Consider the following 14,092-nt stretch of genomic DNA (forward strand, 5'->3'; position numbering starts at 1 on the left):
AGCAAAGGTCTGGTTACAGCCAGAGGCACCTAAGCCGGCCAGGAACACTGGCGGCGCAAGAGGGGGAAACCCTAGAGAAAAGCATAGCTCCACGAGCTGGAAATCCATGGCTTTATAGCCTTACAAGCAGTAAAAATGAGAAAGGAGAGGTAGAAAAGGTGGCCGTCGCTCAGCGTCGTTGCCGGACGTCTACAGCGACGCGGGAGGCTCTCGCAGCCGTCGGATCAACCATCGATGGCTCCAGGAGTAGCGGGCAAGCTCGAACCGGTATGGGCGACTGGAGGGCGTCGGATCTCAGATCGAGGGCTGCTGTTGCTTGGCGCCATACTTTGAATTTGAACACCGCTGCCATCGTCTTCGTTGGGTCCTGACACCCCTCCTCTCCCCCAGCCGCAACTTGGCTGGCGGCGCAGGCGCCTCTTTCGCGGCGTGTTCGAGGGTGAGGGTATGTGGCAGCTGAGAAGAGACGAAGAGGTTGCGTGCGAGCAAAGGAAAAATGAATCGTGTTCTGAACCAGGAAAAATGAACCAAGGAAGCCAACACCGAGCGCATGCTTGGCGGTAACGGAGACGCTTACGTTTTTTCCAACGTTATTGTACAAATCCTACATGGACACAACCAGAGATCGCCATAGTCCCGCGCCTTATTGTGTTGGATGTCGTAATTTTTTAAAAGGTTTCTGAAAATTTACTATTAAGCATTGTACGTATTATGGAGTCAAATTATGTTGCTCATGAGCTGGCTAGATGGATCGTACTAATAATCCATCTCGTTGGGTTAATGCCTCCCCTGATTTTAATTTTTAAACTAGTACAAATGTCTGTGCGTTGCACCGGATGAAAATTAAATATGTAAATATTCATTTCTATATTAACTTGTGTCCTTGTTGGAACATGTCAAAAAGCGAAGCTTTTAAATTCTCGTGCTTGCATTATTTTTGAATTTATTTCAGGATTTTTGACGATACGTTTTCAGTGGAAGAAGACGTTCGCGCCGACGACGAGGCGCCTACGGTTATTTCGTAACTCTTAAGATGACATGCCGACTCAGTCTGTGAAAGGTGTTCATAGATGTGCGTGTATGCGGTCATAGGGATGAGTGTATACGCGTGTATATAAGTGCTCGCGTGTATAATGTGTTAAAAAACACTGCTTAGAAGTGACACAAAAATGTACATGTTCTTACTGGAAAAATGCACCTTTTAGGACCTATTTTTCTGTTCAAATAAGATAAAATTTAAAGCGATCTTTACGCATTAAATTATCTACCTTAATTTTTATTTTTATAGTATTTGTTTTTATTTTATTTCTGAACGGGAGCAGCTGAGCCCGTGCTCAGAATAGGATTACCGTCTTTTGTGGCGATATATAAGTTTTGTTTGATCTTCCGCCCCGCCGATAAGCTCGATTGGGCCGTTGTGCCCCTCTGGACTCCACACAGCCAGACCAGACCAGACCAAGGTGAAAAATAAGAGCACGAGGCCGCGTCACGCTCACGCGGGGCCCACGCGCCACCGTGTCGACTGTCCACGGCGACGCCAACCACCCGCCGCCTCTCCCTTTCCATCCCCTTTTCGACACCCCTCATCAATGGCTCCATCCCGGCTCGTTCGCTGGTTGCTCGATTCATCTACTACCTGCCTGCCTTGTTTTACTTCTTCTGAATAAGCCCGACCTTGGTTTTGAGATGATTTACACGCTCCTGCATCAAATTGATGTGCTATTAGGGTGTCTACTACTTCTTCTACCAAATATTTCGGAGCAGGGCGGAGGCAGCATCCCTTTGGCGATCCATTAGAGGAATTGGGGATGGGTCTGTTGGGATGTTCCAATCACTCACTGTCGCTGCACTTTCTGGGTAATTCTTATTACTTGTGCATCTATGGTTGTTCTCATGTATTCGCATTTTCTTTTCCTGGGCTTAATACCGCCGGCCACTTCCGATTCCCCATCCGTCCTTCTCTTTCTTTCTTCCTCTCTTCCTCTCCCTTTCTCTCTAGCTCGCTCTAGAAGCATTCATAGACCACATCTCCGAGCTCACCGAGACCCCGACCCGCCGCATCTGGGTCGTGGTGTCATTCCTTGCTCCTCCACCTCCCCCGCCGGAGTCCTCGTCCCGCTCGCCGCGCCCGCAAAGGCGGACGGAGAGGTGGGCTATGTGGACGGGGAGGGGATCACGGGGATCGGGGCGATCTGGCTGAGATCGAGGGTAGGGTGAGGTGAATCTCCAAAAGGTCGCGTCGTCGTTGCTGCCGTTCGGGGAGGAGGAGCCGGACGAAGGGGAACCCGTCGCCTCGACGCGACCGGAGAAGTAGCTTGATTTTCCGCTCTTCATCAGCGAACGTTATGCAGATGGTAATATGCAGCGCCGATTCAGATAATTGGTAACTTAAATTTGGTGCACTGGGATGAAATGTGTGGACGTTGTGGTCTCAGTTTGAGCATATTGATTAGTGAAGAAAGTAGATGCTGGAGGTAGTGTTAGAACTTTCCTGCAAAGATCTCAATCACGTTCATCCTGAATTAGTTAATATGTGCATCTTTGTGTCCACAAACTCCTTTCTCGACTGGAATAGTTCTATGTGGCTGAAATGGTTTACTTGGTAGCTAGCTTTTGATACTTTTTGATTAGTTTACTAAATAATGTTATGGCACAATTGATATTACGTAGTCAGCATGAGAAAGATCTCTATTGACAATTTCTTCAATATATGCAATGGTACACTGTTAATATTTACAGTAGTAGTTGTCAAATTTATATGTATTTTTTTACAATGTGTATTTTTCAGGTTTCGTGGAGTTAGATAAAGCGATCTATAGAAAAATCAGTGCAATAGCATCAGCTCCAAGGCGAGAAATATACTTCTTTTCAGGATTCGTGGTGTCTATTTTGACTGGTAAGTCTAAAAAATTGAAATGTTGCTTTACCTATTTGGTCAAGACTTCTGTGTAGACAATATTCTTTGTGCATGTATCGCTTGTATCGATCTTGTTCTTCTTTTTCTTCTTCTCCTTTGTGCATGTGTCACCTTTATTTTTCTTCTTGTTTGTCTCGTTGTTCACGTCATGCGTACCTGTTAGTACCTTTATGTTTGATGTCACGGTTGCTCTAGAAAGCGCGACATATAGTTGACCATGTGAGAAAACAGGTTCAGGCAGGTAGACACCGACATTCGGTATTGTTTGGCCTTGTGATTTGTTTATTGTCATTGAAAACTGAGCCTGACTGGAAACTGTTTTCTCTTGAAACTGAACGGGAACATGTCGTCGTCAGATGGACATAATGGTATCCGAGGCAAGAAAACTCGCATTCCAGAGTGTTGACCTACCACAATCTCTGCATCAATTGCATTTTTCTGAAATCCACGTACGACCAATCTCGTGTCGTTGCAGAGTCCATTAGCAGGGTCAATGTTCCTGAGTAGTATGATTGGACAATTTTTTTTGAGCTTCAACATATGTGGAGGCAGTCCATTTGGGGTTAGGGTGTTTAGGAATTCTGGTGGATAGTAGTTATGTGGGTCTTCTTCTACAGAATCAAAGCTGTGGTACACCTTCTCCTCCCCCTGGAAGCGATCAATCATTTTTAGGTTGATCTTGTCTACGCAGTCATTCCTTGTGGATAAAATTGCTCTTGACGTTATGTACTTTGGATCTTTTAGGGAAACATTTCCCGTTTGGTAGATACTGTCAATATGTCTATCCAGGCCACTATCATCCGTCTTATTTGACACACATATACTTGTAGGTAGAAGTATTTCACCATCATCATTTGTTTCCTCGGTTCCGTTTCCAATGCGTAGTAGGTATTGTGCGAACCATGGGTCGTTTTGAGCCCTCATGTTGCGCACAAGCTTCATTTGATGCACGCAATTCCAAAGCTCCGACCTGCATAGTGATGCATCTACTATCTGTGCTCTTGTTCCCTTTCGAACAACAGGGAGCACTTGTCTAAAATCTCCCCCAAATACAATTGTTTTTCCACCAAATGGAAGATCTGGTCTATCCATTATGTCCCGCATGCTTTTGTCTAGCGCCTCCATTGTGTGCCTCTTGGTCATAGATGCTTCATCCCAGATTATTAGTGATGCTGTCTGGAGTAGCTTTGCTGTCCCACTCTGTTTTGTGAAGCTACAAATAGCTCCATCATCTATTTTTAGTGGAATCTTGAACCTCGAGTGTGCGGTCCTCCCTCCAGGCATTATGGAAGCAGCAACACCGGAAGTGGCCGTCGCCACGACAATCTTGCCTTGTCCACGTATTTTGGCCAGGAGCGCCCTATAAAGAAAAGTTTTTCCCGTGCCTCCCGGCCCATCGACAAAGAATATACCTCCTCTTTGGTGGTCAACTGTGGCTAGGATTTCGTCGTAGGCCTTCCTCTGCTCGTTGTTTAGGTTTTTATGCAACGATAAGTCGTGAGGGTCCACCTCGATGGAGGTCTCCTCAATGATCTCCCTAGGTATGTCGTCTATCGTCTGATGTTGTTTGTCGATCTCTGGAAGAGGAAACGATTCTATGCCTTTTCCCATTGAGTGCAACATGTCCCTGATATTTCTCAGCACCATTTGTTCGACCGTGTGCTTGCATTTGCAATTTCTGCTATAGTCTTCTGACATTGCCTCAAGGTGTTTGTTCCAGAGGCCACGTACGTCGCTGGGCTCGCAAAAAACCAAGATTGTTGCGAATAGCCTTCGTAGCGATGATGGCATTCGAAACAACTCTGCTTCTGTCATGCAGTCATCTAGTGTGTTGTCTGCCTCAATGAGCCCCCGTTTTTCTGCAGCTTGACGGAAGGTTGGCATTACTTGTCCATTGACTGTTCGTAGGTCTTCATAGCTAGTCGCGCCTGTCACGTGGTTTAGGAGTACTCGAAGATAGTATGGTTTTCCTTCAGCTGGGTGTGTTGATACCATCCTGCCAACCTGGAACACTGCGGCTCGTTTCCTCTCTTGCCAAAACTTCCCCTGTCTTTGCCATGTATAATATTCCGGAAAGTCTCTGTATAGTATGCCTTGTATTTTCTCATGTAAGCTGTTTGCTTCAAAGTACGCAGTCAACATTGATCTTTCTGTGCCGTCACGGTTGATAATATTCTATATTTTTTCCATGCCATGGTATGAAACCATGTGCATATTTGGGAGATGTAGCTGCAGTTGCAAGACTGGTGGGTGTATTTTGCTTAGTTTGAAGCCATATATTCTCCATAGTGCTTCCGGAGTTGTCACCCACCGTGCGTCTCTATACTGTTTAATCTCATCGACTTCATCTACTTTGTCAGTTACAGATACAGATGCTCGATCATGTCCCTTGTAGATGTACTTGAACAAGTACTTAACGGCGTTAATGCTTGAGCATATCTCAACATTTATGTGGCAGTTGAACATTCATAGAAGATATGGGTTGTAAGGAACCACCCACCTGTTATCTAGTTGACATTTTCGTACCGTTTCAGTCCGACCGTCATTGCGTCTCCTATACAGCGGGTATGAGTCCTTGCCTTGAATTGTAGTTTCATTAAATGGCCTTGGATAATTGTTCTTGCATGATGGACGGTTCTTTGTGCATGGACAAAATTTATTCGGTGCACCGCAAGGACCATGCATCATATGTTTGATTACCATTTTGTATAACTCCGGGTACTTGTGCTTATTAGGGAGCTCAACGGAGATGATTCTGTCATATTGCTCTGGACATGTGTATTTGTATTTTCCAGTCATGATGAGCAAAAAGTGAGCATGGGGTAATCGCCTCTTTTGGAATTCTACGACATATGTATATGCCTGAACCTTTCCAAGAATGGCCTTCTCAAATAGTTGTTTCTTCATTTCTTCTAGCTTCGCCGTGAAAACACGAACGACAATGTATGGGCGATCTTGTGGTGTTTGTCCAAAATGTAGTTCACGTGTGATCTCTTCCCAGTTGGGGTTGCAGGTCATTGTGAGGAATACGTCTGGTTTTCCATATTTTCTAACTAAAGCCATAGCATCTAGATACCGATGAAGTTTATCTCGTGGCCCTCCAATAAATGATGAGGCAAGTATTCTCCGTTTTCCGATTGCATCTCCATTCTGTTCTCCAGCTTGAATGCTGTCTAGAAGGCCTTGGTATAGATCCGCCCTTATTTTGTTTTGATGATGCCACATGTAATCCAGTCTGGAGCTTTCAATCTTGATGTATGTATCTACAGCAAACTGCTGGAAAAGTCGTCCGCCATGCAAGATTGGGTTGAATATGCTTGGTCGTGTATGGAATTTATAGCAGTAGTATTCTTTCATGGTTACCCACAGGCCGTTGGCTGAATCTGTGCAGACGCTGCTTGTCCAAAGTCTCATGAGTTCAGGTGGTGTTTCTGCATTGGCTAGTCTTATTTGTCCTTTTTTGCAGCATAACCCCTTAGTTTCATGCTTGAATTTTTTTGCATGGCAGAATCTGCAATTTTCTTGTGTTTTGAGCACGTGTGTCTTTTTGGGTATGTTGCTATAGACGAAATCATAAGGATCAGGATTGGGTATTTCCTCGTCTTCTTTGATTTCGATTTCCACTTCTTGGTCCCATTCTAGTTTGGCTTGTAGTATAAAAGGTAGCACAAAAACAATATAATGTTTAAAATACATTTAAATTCTATTGAGCATACCTTGACCAATGAACATGTATTCGTCCTCATTTATGTCCTCTTCAAATATGACTTCATTATTATCTGTGTTGCAAGTTTTGATTGTATAATATATTCCTTTGTACTTCATAAGAACATATATGGAATTGATGACCTTACCTTGATCGTCATTATTGATTGCTTGTGTTGGTGTATCTACTTCTTTCATGTTGTGTCTTGCTCGCATATAATCTCATCCTTACCTGTGTAGTAACTTTTTATTACATATACATATACATATATATATATATATATATATATATATATATATATATATATATATATATATATATATATATATATATATATATATATATATATATGTATATGTATATGTATATGTATATACAGGAAATTTATATATATAGGAAAATTATATATATATATAGGAAATTTATAACCTTACCGTGATCATCATTGTATAATGTTTGTATCCGTGCATCTACTTCTTTGATTATTGGAAACATTGAAGGCGGGATGTCTGGCCACAAAGCCACCTTATTGTGATCGTCATTGTGGAATGTCTGTGTTGGTGTATCCGTTTCTTTGATGCTTGGGAACATTGATGAGGGGATATCCGTCCACAAAAGATTGTTAGTTGTACAAACATTCACATATTTATTAGGAGTGCGAGTATTGTATAAATTTAGAGTATTACCGTAAATCATTTCTTCCGGTTGTTGTAGAGGTTCTGTGTCATCTTCGCCGGTTTCCGTCATAGATACATCTTGCTTTGATGATACATGCCTTTGTCTTGTCATGAATTCTTCGTTACGACGGTGTAGCAATGTTTGCCTTTTCCCTAGTGTGACATGTTTTCTGTGATCAGGAAAGGTAGAAGTACCCACTTCTTGTTCGATTGCGATATATGAAGGATTCTCCAGTGCAATGGAGTCTTTGCTTGTTGTGTTGGGTTTCATTTCATTGATATGTTCTATTCTAGATTTCTTTTGTTCCGGCTGCATATTTGCATATATCTGCCTTTGTTGTGCGCATATTTTTTCTTTCTTTTGTTGATAGGCTTCACGAAGTTTTTTGAGTTTTTCCTGTTTTTTTTCATCGGCCATCTGTGCATAGCGATCTCTGTCTCGTTTCCTTCTTTTTTCCTTAGCATCCATCTCTGGAGAATGTGGTTGAAATGCTTGCCTGCATGAGAGTTTTTGCAGTGTAAGAAATATTAGAAATGGAAAATTGATTAAAGTTGTATATGCCATTTTTCCCTTGTCAACAATGATGTTTAAATATGATTCAGTGCGTCACATTTAAAATCTTGTAAATTTGTTGCTCAAAGTAAGGTTTGGTGTACTACGTGTCCGGAAATTGCAAATTGGTGATGATACATTTATTCATTTCATGTCAGGTACCAGTGTTCATAAATAAAGATGTTGAAGAATTCATAAAAAGAAAAAAGATGTTGAAGGATTATATGGATGTACGTAACAAAAATACCTGATGTTAAGCTGACTTGGGAGCTTAGCAGCTTAATTGAACCAAAGGTTAAGCTGACTTGGGAGCTTAGCAACTTAATTCAACCAAAGGTGTCTAGTAGTGGAACTGATTTTGTTTGATTGAACTGAAGACTTGGGATTGTGTAGGAATCACGTGGAGATACAAGTGTATTTATAGCATCAATAATACCTGCCTCCAAGTAGGTTTCGGTCTCATGTGTGTATCTAAGTAGGGTTCGGTCTCCTGTGTGTATCCAAGTAGGATTCGGTCTCTTGTCTGTATCCAAGTAGGATTCAGACTGCAGTAGGATTCGAACTGTTGTATGTATCAGGCTAAGTACACGGAGGCGACGGCCACTTCGCCGCCGCTCCGGCGGCGAAGTCGACGGAGACGATGACGGATGGTCTTCAGGCGAAGTACGTGAAGGCGACGACCAAGTACGCGGAGACGACATTGGTCTGTACGACGGCGAAGTCGACGGATACAACGGCTGATGATCTTCGCGAAGTATGCGGAGGCGACGTTGATTTGTTGGTGTTCAGAACTTGTGATCTATTCCTCCACTGGAGGCTATCTTTTTATGACACCAAAGATTATGTAAGGCGAGCAAGCATTTCGAGACAGAGGCCCCTTGTTCTGTTTTGTGTCCTTTTTTGCGTGCGTTTAATATTTGTTAGTAAAGCCAGATCAATCGACTTCATGGACCGGCGCGATTACTACCTGCCGGCCTTGAGGGCGCTTTAACTAAACCGGACTATCAATTTGAGCAGGAATTGTGTAGTGCTTGGTTGGTTATGTGGTTGTGCACAAAAATCCGAATCGTTTTTTACTAACTACACCAAAATCTGAATCGTTTTTTCCAACTAATATAAGTACCGTGGGTTTATTAATTAAAAAAACACGGGGAGGTTGTGGGTTCGCACCCTTTATTTTGTTTCCTTATTAAAATCCATGGTTTGTTTTGTACGTATTAAGGGCAACTTCAACGGTAGACCCCATTTTGTTCTGTGTACATCCGTTTGTGGATAAACGGACAAAACGAACGTCCCAAGATGCAGGAGCAATGTTGACAGTAATAGCAATATTATCCAACGTTGATAAATTCAATCAGCACATTCAGGACAACCTTCATCGATAACATATATTGTTAAAAAGTATATGTTTAAACTTTATAGAAGATAAAACTCAAGTCTATTACATCGAACAGTATATCTAATTGACCCTACTGGGTTACTTTCAATAAATTTCCAGGCACTTTTCTTAGCTACATATCTGAAACTACCATCAGGGGGTGGCTAGCTAACAAAGAAGCTCTGCTTCGCTACATATTTGTAACTACCATCAAGGGCTGCCAGCCAATAGAGTAGCTCCTTTTTCAGAATGGCATATTCTCTGTTTGAGAGAAAATGGAAAGTTGGTCACACCAAGTAAATCAATCTTGATACAATTATATGGATGTACTTTAAAAAACTATATGGATATTTGACATACCTGTTTTACTTTGGATTTTCTTGATACAACTTATGAATTCGAGTACACCAACAGGTATGTTGTCTTCATATTCATTGTCGTTGAATGTTAGCAGTTGTCCCAAAATATGTTTTCTGACCTCGTTTCCATCCTGTACATACATATTTTTTACAAACGAATAAGGTTTGAATCACATGTGTAAAATATAATATTAATGATTAAAACATGTATTATATTGACCTTTATAAGGGGCAAATGAGGTTTCCGTCTTCCCATGTGGACATGAAGAGGGGAACAAGATAACCGGATAGTTCCCTAATATATATGATATATATTAGTAATCGATGCCAAAAATACATATTGTATACGTATTCAGTACAAGTAATACTTAGTATAGTCTTTTTATACATGTTTAAAAATGTTACCTATTGTAAACCGGAATATCATTTAGGATTTTTTGATGCCATAAGAGAATATTCTCGTTCCATATAGACCCAGGGCATGCCTTTGACATGGCTTTTGGCAAGTATTCTGCGATCCATATACGTTTGTGCACATATTTTGCATGCGGGTTGTGTTGGTAAATGGGATCAAAAGGAGTAGGGTCCACAATGTAAACAGTTCTCGTGTCTTTGTCGAGTGTGAATAGAATGAAATCACCATTGGATTGTATTGGTATATGAATCTGAAATAGGCTAGAGATTAGATGTAAAGAAGTTTTATCTTACTCAAAGGTATAGAGAAGTGCTCTCACCGATTTGCATGTTGATACATTATATTTGATACCAGGTCAACTACTATCAGAAAATGCTAGCTGCTCCACATCTAATTTTTTTCGATAATCTAGGTGTCGTCTGAAATCAGTAATCATCTAGTATATACAATAATAATTGGTTAGAAAGGTCATGAAAAAATAGTATACAAAAAAGTACATAATTAATGTAAAAACGTACCCAGAATTTCATGTCTAGATAATGCTTTGCTATCAATCCTCTCCTTTTTTTCGCCGTTTTGATGTTGTCAAACATAGTCTTCTGTACGACCAAATTAAAGCAATCAAGATCCATGGACAAATCATCCATTAGCATTCCTTGTAGTTTTTTGAGAGATAGACTAATCGGATACGGTTTCGAGCTGTGCACCCATACTTTCCTGATAATCATTACCATTTAGAAAGTAAGATAATGTACCATTAGAAAAATATCATAATGTGTCAATTGCACTTCTAATACTAATCTAAAATGACTTACTCTAAAATCTCCATGGATTTGATTGATTTTATGTAGCTACAAACTCCACCTACTAACTCATGTGAACTCATATTAGAAAGAATAGATATTAGTGATTGGTACTTATTTTCAACAGATAATGGAATTGTTCCTTTTGATTTTTTTGTATCATATGGACTTTCCAACATCGCAACATCATTAGGATCTCCCTCAATGTCATCATCACTTTGTTCAACCGTTCTAGTCATTCCTGCAGTGTTTGTTTTCCAACATAATAGTATGCTGGCTAACTTAAACCTAAAAGAAGCAATAATTTCCTCTGCAACACCAACAACTATTAGTATATTTCAAAATTAACATATCATCAACTATATATGTTTATCTAACAAAAAAATACATGTGTAATCGGATAGGATAGTCCATCATCAGTCCAATATTCCATGAATTTAAGCGTATATAGACCACATGATGAACTGTATAATTAAAAAAATGAGTACTCTAGATAGATCACAATATTACTTATGTTGTATACTTATATTGTTATACAACATACGTGTCACTTTATACCTGTCTTTCTGAATTGGCTTTTGTAGTTGTTCTGTAATCTTCCATTTTGTAACATCGAAGTCCTTCCAATCATGGCTAATCAAGTTTTTTACTTTTAAGAATGTCCAAATGAAATTGTAGTCCTTTTAGCTAAAAAATAATTACTGATCAGAAATGGTACACATAAGCAAAGGATAAATTTATGACATTTCACCTACTAGGGATTATGATTTGTGTGATAACTAACCGTAACAACAAGATCTTCTCGGTCAAACTTCCAGCATAGTGAGTCTAGTACTTGAATCTCACACTTCTTTGCAATCAAAACAGCTAAATACCAATGCTTGTTGTTGAAATTTATTGGAAGTTCAATCTATAATGAAGATAATTACAAAAACTATAAATAAAAGTGTATTAAACCTAGAACATGGAAATTATCAGTCATGATATTACCATGTCATGCTTCACATAGTTGTTGACAATCTCTGTCATAAATGTCCCATCTTGTTGTACTCCAAGATTGCCATCCCGTTTTAACAGTGCAACAACAAAGGGAGTCTCAAAATATACTTTACTATCATTCTGGACATGTACTTGGTCCTTTAAACAACATATATATGCACTCATCACCTATAAACATTTAAAAAATATACATTAGTAATGGATATTACAGATTAGAACCTTTTATAGTTTGTGTAAGGTTACTTACATCATCATTTACCCACCCCTTTTCATCTAGCAGACACAACAGTTGATTTTGTAAGACAAAACTTCCATCTATCTTCACCAGTAATTCTTTTCCTAAATATGTTTCTATTGCTATATGAGCACACAAATCACGGTCTGTCAATTCATAATTTGCAAAAGTTCAAACAGTTTAAGAAAACACATTGAATAAATCCATGTGTACAATATAGATGAACCAGGACAAATAATAAACAGACTGACTTGCACATATAGAAAACAAAATGAAGATTGGAGATATAAAAGTACATGTTATAAATCAAAGAATCACCTTGCGGGAGATAGTCATATGGTTCATCAACTTTGATCTGTTTATGCTCATCTCGTTCCTTATCATCATCTATTGAAACTTTTGCTTCATTCATCAACCCAAAATCTAGAGATAATGTCAAGCTGTTTGGAGAATGAGGTGATGGCAATGTATCATGATCTATCTGATTATCGGATTCCGGCACACTTGATGCCAAACATTCAAAAACCGGAGATGATGTTGAGATCGATGGTGACGTAGGTGATGGCTCCAAAACACCTAATCCGGAATATTTTGTTTTTTTGAAGGCCGGTTACCAAAATCCTCTACAAAGGTCAATTCAGCGGCGACATTCATTTTCTGTAATAACAACACAATTTAAAGTTAAACTTTCAATTATGAAATCATCTAATAATATTGAAAAACTAATTATGGTGTGGATTTTCGGATTCCAGCAAGATATGGGCAAAGAACTATGTATATATGTAACCAACATGCTGAGTGAGATCAAACTATCAATGTCATATTAATATAAAAAATAAGAAGACGATATTGTGATACACTGATACTGCAGTAAAAAGGAATTTCATTATACAACACATACTACAGAATCAAGAATTCTTATTCATCGTTGCTACACTTTGTTCATGGATTTTCGGATTCCAGCAAGATATGGGCAAAGAACTATGTATATATGTAACCAACATGCTGAGTGAGATCAAACTATCAATGTCATATTAATATAAAAAATAAGAAGACGATATTGTGATACACTGATACTGCAGTAAAAAGGAATTTCATTATACAACACATACTACAGAATCAAGAATTCTTATTCATCGTTGCTACACTTTGTTCATGGATTTTCGGATTCCAGCAAGATATGGGCAAAGAACTATGTATATATGTAACCAACATGCTGAGTGAGATCAAACTATCAATGTCATATTAATATAAAAAATAAGAAGACGATATTGTGATACACTGATACTGCAGTAAAAAGGAATTTCATTATACAACACATACTACAGAATCAAGAATTCTTATTCATCGTTGCTACACTTTGTTCATGGATTTTTGGATTCCAGCAAGATATGGGCAAAGAACTGTGTGTATATGTAACCAGCAAGCTGAGTTTGCTGTTGTCTAGATCCTTAGAATTCATGTTTGTCGCTGACTGTAAGGTATATTCAGTAGTGTGTCCCTTTCCCATTTAGTACCTTGTCAGACTATGTTCAACTAAATTGGATTTAGACTATTTTCAACTAAACTTGGTTCAGACTATGTTCAACTAAATTCAGTACAAGCAGTACACTTAGCAATCCCTAACAAGCAGGACACATCCAAGTGGGTACGGCTGAATCTAGAACCAACCCAGGTCATCGTTGGGGTCCTGGTCGACATCAGGGCCGAACGGGAGGATCAGACTACACCAAAATCTCTGAAAGATACCCGTATATACCTGTGACAAAGTTGACGGAGACGATGGCAGATGGTCTTGCAGCGAAGTCATCGATGGCGAGGTCGATGAAGACGACGGCGGCGAAGTCCACGGAGACAACGTCGACGCAGTCGACGGAGACGATGATCGATGGTCTTCATGCAAAGTACGCGGAGGCGACGACCACTTCGCCATCAGAGACAACGGCGGCGAAGTCGACGGAGACGATGACGGATGGTCTTCAGGCGAAGTACGCGGAGGCGACGGCCAAGTACGCGGAGACGGCATTGGTCTGTACGACGGCGAAGTCGA

General features: G+C 40.0%; 2 long non-coding RNA genes across 2 annotated transcripts; one reads left to right on the forward strand and one right to left on the reverse strand.

Moving 5' to 3' along the window:
* The first annotated feature begins 1,873 nt into the window (after window positions 1–1,873).
* LOC123428844 lies at window positions 1,874–8,880 on the forward strand. The gene is made up of 3 exons (XR_006622602.1): window positions 1,874–2,354; window positions 2,789–2,896; window positions 8,012–8,880. It is a non-coding gene; the product is annotated as an uncharacterized LOC123428844 (long non-coding RNA).
* A 335-nt stretch (window positions 8,881–9,215) lies between these two features.
* On the reverse strand, window positions 9,216–12,867 carry LOC123428874. The gene is made up of 11 exons (XR_006622603.1): window positions 12,361–12,867; window positions 12,055–12,164; window positions 11,799–11,975; window positions 11,593–11,718; window positions 10,821–11,495; window positions 10,524–10,722; window positions 10,325–10,441; window positions 9,996–10,255; window positions 9,811–9,885; window positions 9,592–9,721; window positions 9,216–9,492 (listed from the first exon to the last, which is right to left on the reverse strand). It is a non-coding gene; the product is annotated as an uncharacterized LOC123428874 (long non-coding RNA).
* Window positions 12,868–14,092: the final 1,225 nt, after the last annotated feature.

This window comes from Hordeum vulgare, chromosome 1H (assembly GCF_904849725.1).
Source record: "Hordeum vulgare subsp. vulgare chromosome 1H, MorexV3_pseudomolecules_assembly, whole genome shotgun sequence".
Classification (NCBI taxonomy): Eukaryota; Viridiplantae; Streptophyta; class Magnoliopsida; order Poales; family Poaceae; genus Hordeum; species Hordeum vulgare.